Source organism: Gracilinanus agilis, chromosome 5 (genome assembly GCF_016433145.1).
Source record: "Gracilinanus agilis isolate LMUSP501 chromosome 5, AgileGrace, whole genome shotgun sequence".
NCBI classification, from domain to species: domain Eukaryota; kingdom Metazoa; phylum Chordata; class Mammalia; order Didelphimorphia; family Didelphidae; genus Gracilinanus; species Gracilinanus agilis.
In genome coordinates this window covers 83,321,464-83,329,178 of record NC_058134.1, presented here as the reverse complement: position 1 = coordinate 83,329,178, position 7,715 = coordinate 83,321,464, and the positions used below count along the sequence as shown (strand labels likewise).

Genomic DNA, 7,715 nt, shown 5'->3' with positions numbered 1-7,715 from the left:
AACCCATAGCAAAGAGTTTCATAGTCTTGAATGCAGGAGTAGTTTGGAGAGAGAAAAAAAAATAAGAAAGAAAAAAACTTGCAAAATCTATATTCCGTATAAGAGGATAGGGAGAAGAGAAAAGAAATAGGCCTTCAGAAGTGAAGCTGAGGCCTGGGGCAGGCTGCAGGGGGGTGGGGCAGGAGGATGCTTTGCCATATGTGGTTTTATGTTTTAGCCGTTTCCTTAGGTGCTAGGCTGAGAGGCTAATCTCAGTGGGTAGTGGGGCAAAGGAGGTAAAGAGGGCCAGGGCCTCAATTGGCATCTCAGCTTCAGCTGTTGTAGACAGATTTTCTGTTCTGAGGCTTTTGCAGGAAGGAGCTTGTCTGGCTCTGTTGCCTGCTGCCAGTCTGCTCCTCCTGACGGCACTAGAAACAGAGCATCATCTACAAATATGGCAGCTGGCTGTCTTGCTGCAGTTGGTGGCATAGGATCTGGGAGTGTGACTGCCAATGGGGAGTCAGGATGTGTATAAAGGGGGGCTGGCAGAGAGGCAGCCACTGTAGTAGGAATGATGGGTCCTCTACTCCCCAGGGCTGAAGGCATGGTGAAGGATGCTTCAGAAGCCCCAGAATGAAAACCTTGTTTTTCAAAGGACTTAGTTTTGGAATACACAGAACCCGAAATATGTAGCATGTCTATATTACAGGAGGTGATTAACAGATTGGTGTTGTATCCATGAGATCCATACCTGCTTGGCTGTCGGATGTGGTCCTGCCACACTTCTTGGAAGAGGTAAGAGCAACAGGGAATACAGCAAGCCCATAATGAATGGTTGAGGAAGTCCCAGGATCCCTTTGTAGGATGGCACACTGGTGTAATTAGCCACGAGACAGCTCCAGGTTCAGGAATGTCTTCATAGCCAAATTCCTAGAGGTCACCAGAACAATGGCTACTGGCCAGGCTACCATCCCTCCCATTCAGCAGGGTGATAGGTGTAGGGAATGGGATGCTGTAGGAATCCAAGAGGAATCTTGACTGAAGCATTTATAAGTTGTCATAATAATACACTTGGTGTGGGAAGGCATAGGACAACTCTGGAGCTGTGATATATGGATTAGGCAACAACAGTGGGAACCCAGGAAGAAGGATTGAAGGAGATTTTTCTTGAAATATTGGCAACTGAACTCCTGGTTGAGGTAGAGAAGATGCGGTTACTGCCCCTGATGTCCTAGACTACTGTCACTTTTGAGGCTGAATGAGATGTGGACCACAGGAGAAGGTACCAAGACTGTGCTGCGCCCAGTAGAGAAAATGCTGGAGGATCAGAGGTTCATCTCACTTGCTTTTTTAATTTCTTTTTTTTTTCCTCCTCAATTTCAACATGTGTGCCAAAGATGTGATGTTGAGATGCTCCTTGATGATGGTGATGAAAGTGTGTTCGGTTGGGCAGATAATGTGCTGCTGTGTTCAGTGGTGTTGGTATTTGGAAGCTTCTCACTGTGGCCCAAAGCACTCAGTGTGGATGAGTGCTGATTGGTCTTGGTCAGCAAGGAAGTCACCGATACTATATTATTTAATGGGGGGATTCTAGGATAAAAGGGTGAGTCAGATTACACCACAGGGCCAGTAGCTTCTTCAACAGCTAGTGTGGTCTATAACCTAGTGCATGCAGGTCAAGCCATTCTTTGCCAGAGTCAGGTCATTCTGGGAAGACAAGGAGATAGAATTGGAGTACTAATGAGTTTGTGTGGATCTCTGTTCAAGGAATGGGTCTGGAGCACTGTTTTGGGAGGTGCAGCTTGTGGACTGACTTAGTCTTCACTCTGGCTGGATGAAACTGTACATGAAGACTCACTTGCAGTGCTGGCATAGAAGCTGACTTAAGGAGGTGCTCATGGTAGGAGTGGATTCGTATTCTGAGAGGATAGTCTTTGACCCAATTGTGGTGCCCAAAACCATGGGCTTAATTCTGAGATATCCACTGAGCCAGGCATCTCCACTGCCAGAGCAAGCATGAATCTTTGAAGTCAAGGAGGTCTTTGTCTTTTGCTTTCTCAAGTTCTGCTGAGCTGGCTGAGGGGTTGGAAGACTGGATATCTGAAGACCTCAGGGACATCTGTGGGCCTGCGGTGGACTTTCTTGGCAATGGAGAGGAAGGGGCCAGAGATACAGCTATAGAGGTGATCATGGCAGGTGACTTCTCATGTAGGAGCATGTCCATCATGGCTGAAGATTGGGGGAAAGCACTTTGTGGAAGTATTATGGACTGCTGAATCTGTTTGGTTTTTCAAATCATACTGCATCAACAATGCAGATTGTGTCATAGACCCCATATCCCAAGAAGAAGTAGTTTTACCTCCACCTAACAGGTAACTTGTAGCTCTAAATTTAGGATGAAAGGAGACCAAATGGACCATGGCAACAAAACACCTACTCTATATTTTTCCCTGGACTGGGACTGACAAACTTCTCCACTATTGTACTTTGTAAGTTGATTAAAAATACAGCCACCAAAAGAAAAAAAACCCAACACTTTACAAACATTTTGAATCTGTTAGTTAAGAAGTTCTTCTATAAATAGACTTATAAAATAATTTCCTCAATTATCTCAAAGTAGCTGTTTTGAAAGGAAAATTAAGAAGCCACTCTATTGCTCCAATTTTTTTTTGTTGAAATTTTGCGTGACAGGTGAAAGGGTGCTTCCTCTTCTGGTGGAGATATGATTATATATGCATGTGCTACTGCTTCCCAGGCTATACGTTTATTTAACTCCAGCCCATGTCAGGAATTGCCTAGCAACCCAGTACAGAGCCAAGCAGCAGGACAAGTAGAAGTATTTATGACAGTGGTGAATAAAATGAACACTGCATAATTGAGTGTCATAATAGCTTTTTTTTTTGAAAGAAGTGAACACACTTCTTTCACACACACACACACACACAAACACACATACACAACTACTTAGATTAACTTTCTAGCTCTGTTGGCAATGTAAGCACAGGGGCCCCAAACTAATAAGTACTACATATGTCATGTTCTAAGCCTGCATAATAAAATTTCACCATCACTGTTGTCGTAGATTGTTATCGGTGGGTAGCACAGATTCTCCTTTTCAAACCAGTTCAGTAGAAGCAAAAGTCAAGGTTTCCAGAACCTACTGTCAGGATCATTCTTCTGTGTGGCTGGCTGTTTCTCTCTCTCTCTCCTATCAAAGTAAGGTTTTAGAAAAATCACTGGGTTTAGGGCACATATTTCTCTTATATTGGCCAAGTCACAAAACAGCTGGGTAAAACCTGTGGATCACTTCTCCTAAATAATGTTTTTTTTAAATAATTGAAAAAAAATTAGTAAGAGGTTAAAGAAAATAAAGATGTATTTTTCTCATCCAAGATTTCTGAATCCTTTAAAATCTCTCTAAGCAGCTCTGGGAGAGGGGAAATCTGTTAACCCAAGGTTGCAACTCCTGGGAAGGAAGGAAGGAAGGAAGGAAGGAAGGAAGGAAGGAAGGAAGGAAGGAAGGAAGGAAGAAAATGGAAAATAAAAAGACAAGAGTAAAGAATAAAGGATATTTTGTGTCTTCCATTGCTTTGGAAACTCTTCTCATGATAATTCTGATAATAGAAAATAGCAAATCGTCTGTAACATATACTTTTAAAGATTTGCCTGAAGTATGAAAAAGTTAGGTGACTTTTTCTGACTCAACACAAAGGAACTCTGATTCAGCAATTAGAGGACCTGGGCTTAAGTCCTGTCTCACTCTTCCTATCCAATCTGTTGCCAGATCTTGTTGATTTTTATCTCTGTGATATCTCTCTCACATACCCCTTTTCTTTTCTCTGATATTACCATGAACCTGGTATAGCTGCTCATCACCTTGCATCTGCAATAGGTTAGGAATTGGCCTCTTTGCCACAAATCTCTTCCCCAATCCAGCCTATTCTCCACTCAGCAGTCACAGTGGTCTTCTTAAAGAGAAGAGACAATTAAGTCATCTTCCCTCCCCATCAGTAAACTCTGCTGACTCCCTATCACTTTCAGGATCAAATATAAAAGTGTCTATTTTACTTAAAATTCCTTCAAGAAGCCCCCTTCTAATCTTGCTACACCCTACTTATCCACTCCTCACTCCCACAGATATTCTGCCATCCATTAACTGGCCTCCTTGCTGTTCTTCACACAAGACACTCCATCTCCCAACTTGGGCTCTTTCCCTTGCATGAGATGCTCTCCTCCCTTGTCTCTCGCCACCCCCACCAGCTTCCCTAGAAACCAAAATTGAACCTTTCACAGGAAGATTTTCCTTATGCTCTTTAATTATAATGCCTTTCCTCTGTTGATTATTTGCATTTTATCCTACATATACTTTGTTTGCACTTGTATTCATGCTGTTCCCCCCATTAGACTCTGGGATCCTTGAGGACAAGGACTGATTTTCTTTCTTTTTTTTCCCTTTTCTCCCCATCCCCCTTTCCTTTGTATCTCCAGCACAATGTTGGACATATAAAAATAATAAAATAAATGTTTCTTGTCTGACTGACCTCACTTCTCATGTTTACTACCTCTATAATTTTGGGTAAGTTGTTCAACATCTCTGTAGGTATGTATGTATGCATGTACATCTGTACAGAGACACACACATGTACACAACTATGTTTATATCTATATTCCATATGTATACATATTTTACTGTGATATGTGGATGCCTTGAGATATTCAGCCATTTAGGCTGTGGGCAGATGTTCCTATTATCATTAGATATCTGACCTTGATGAGGTAAAGCTGGATTGAACTAGTTCTCCCACCATTTGGTAGTACTCTATTGTTGTAGTGTCCTACTCTTTGTGATTCCATTTGGGATTTTCTTAGAAAAGATACTAGAATGAATTTCCACTTTCTTCTCTAGCTCATTTTACAGATGAGGAAATGGAGGCAAACAAGGTAAATAACCTGCCCAGAATCACACAGTTAATAAATGTCTGAGGTCAGATTTGAACTCAGGTAGAAAAGTCTTTCTGGCTTCAAATGTGTCACTCTCCATTATGCCACCTACCTGACCCAAGTATTTTTTTAGTGTGTTTTGTTTTCTTTCTGTATAAATCCCTATTTCATTTCTCCCCCAATCCAGGAGGGGATGGTTAGGGTGGGGACAGAGGGATGTCTCTCACATAGGGTATTTGTGGAAGGGGAATGTCATTAAGGCAGTAAGGATTGGGGGTAGGTAAAGGACGTGTATGGAGGATCATGTTCTCCCTCCCGCCTTATGATGCTATACATCACAGTGGCCACAGGAGTGATCCTAGAGTCCATAGGGAAGGGAAATGGTAGCTTTTGTCCCTCTCAAAAAGCTCTTTGTGTTGGTCCTGGATACAATCCCTCCAGTGATCCTTCTAGGTTCCCTTCCTCAGCTGTCTGTAGGTAAGAGTGTTGCAGAGCTGGGAAGGTGGAAATTCATTGGTGGGGGCTAAAGGTCAGCATTTCCAGCAGCAGTTGTGCTCCAGATTCCTCCAGCTCAGGCACAGCACACTGCCAAGGATGGGGACTACAAGGAGTAAAGGCTCCGCAGGGCAGAGAAACGTCAGGAGGCCAATTGTCTTCTGCTGGGAGCCCGATGAGGTCAAAGATTTTGCTGAACTGGTCAGCTTCAGAGTTCCCACAGAAGAGAGGCTTCCTATGGAACATCTCAGCAAAGATGCATCCAACACTCTGTGTGTCCACAGGTGTTGCAGGAAAACCTCAGGGGCCGAGTACCAGAGACTGACTACCACAGGTGCGAGTGCCATCTGGCAGCTGTAGAGCCGGGCTAAGCCAAAGTCCGCCAGCTTGACTGTTCCGCTACTGGTCACAAGTATGATTTCTGGCTTCAGGTCTCAGTGGACAATGTAGTTGGCATGAAGTACATCCAGACCTCTTAAGAACTGACTCATTAAGTCCTTGATTGTCTCCAAAGGCAGCCCTGGTGGAGAGGCCTTGTCCAGATATGACCTCAGGTCTTGGTCCACATGTTCAAAACCAGGGTCACCTTGGTCTCTCAGTCACTTCGAGCAGTGGCACGAACATCCATCAGCTGAACAACATTGGGATGTTCAAAGGCCTCCAACCTCCTAAGAAGAACCACCTCCCGGACAGTGCTGACCAGCAGGTCACCCTCACTTCCTCCTCCTATGGGAACTTTCACAGTCTTGAGGGCCATGAAGTAGCTGCTGTGGGGATCCCGGGCCTTGTACACTGTTCCATAGGCACCCACGCCAATCTCCATCACTGGTTGTAATACCAAATGAAGCAGGTATAGTTGTAATAAGGGGATAATGGCTGGAGGTAATATGGGACTAAGGCAGGTAGGGTGATAAGGTGGTTGTAATAAGGGGATTAGGCAGGCTGTAATAGGGGATAAGGCAACAGTGGATGGGGTTTGTGGGTCCCTAAGACAGTAGATGGGAAAGGAGGGTACAATGATGGAAGTAGTAAATTGAGGTAGTAGGAGGTGTAAGGGAATGACTGAATCTAGGGAAATATAAGACTTCGAAGCACAAAGAGCTGCAAAGGGAGAAGATGAGGTAGTTGGGCAGGCAGCTGCAGCAGGGAGACACAGACTGGGTACACAGGTTTGAGACAGAGACACTGAAGGGAAAAGACTGAGCCCTCCAGGTAGGAGGAAGGGCACTTCTACAGACAAAGGTTGGGGCCAGTCTGAAATGGCTTGAAACTGACTAGAGGGCTTTCTAGTCAATTTCCCAGGTTCACAAAGGAAGAGTCCAGAGGAAGTATTGAGATTACACTTCCTCCAAGATAGATGCCTCCAACTCCCCTCAGGACCCAGAGAGAAACTATTCCTTTCTCTCTCCTTCTCCTTCTTTTATCATTCAACCAATGACTTAGCAAAAGGTTTGATTAAGTGACAACAGAGTTTATTGAGTTTCAGGATTGATGGTAAAGGACAGAGGGATACAAGGTATCTCTAACAGCCACCTAGGGAGAAGCTTCAGGTGGGGGAGGGATGCAGGAATGAGAGACTGAGAAAGGACCTGCCCCATTCAGTCTTAGGAGGTTTTGTTGCCTTTAAGGTTAGGAAGGTTGCATACAATGATTCAGGAGATAATTTGTATCAAGGGTAAGCCCTACTTAATTACTGGAAACTAAGTCTACAAAGTTTGAATGTTACCACCCAGATCCACCCTGCTTCCAAAACCCACAGAAATTCAGGAAGGGAAATGGTGATTGGGATAGTAAAGGTCAGAGAGATCCAGAGGAATTAGCTAAGCTACAAATCTTAAGATAAAAGCTGCAGAATCAAGGCCAGGTTTTCAGCCTCAAAGATTGAGCTCAGTTGACCCTCCTGCTCTGATCCAGCCTCCAGGATCAACTGCCTCTAGTCAGGGTTCAAAACCCTTTTCAACTGTCTGAGATTCCGCAGTAAGGTTTTGCAGGGTTGATTTGCACCTTTTGCACCACATGGTTCATAGCAAGGAATGTCCATCCTGCACCTCCTCTGGTGCTGGGAGCCACACTGTTAACTGGGTCCTGAGGGGCCAGACAGGGCAGGCCTCACAATAGACTCCCAGGGGCTAGCTGACCCAAGTATTATGGCATATAAGTGCTATATTTAATTTTCATACATGTTCCTTACTCTTCTGTTTTAAATTCTAAATTATTTAAGAATGGACATTGTTCCTAGGATACAAGCAAAACATTTTGTTCTTAAGTAGAATATGACAATGACTATTAGAGATATTACA

General features: G+C 43.9%; 2 pseudogenes; both read right to left on the bottom strand.

Annotated features, from left to right (window-relative positions):
- Window positions 1-311: 311 nt before the first annotated feature.
- Window positions 312-2,399, bottom strand: LOC123249844 (annotated as a pseudogene).
- Window positions 2,400-5,319: 2,920 nt separating this feature from the next.
- Window positions 5,320-7,456, bottom strand: LOC123249843 (annotated as a pseudogene).
- Window positions 7,457-7,715: the final 259 nt, after the last annotated feature.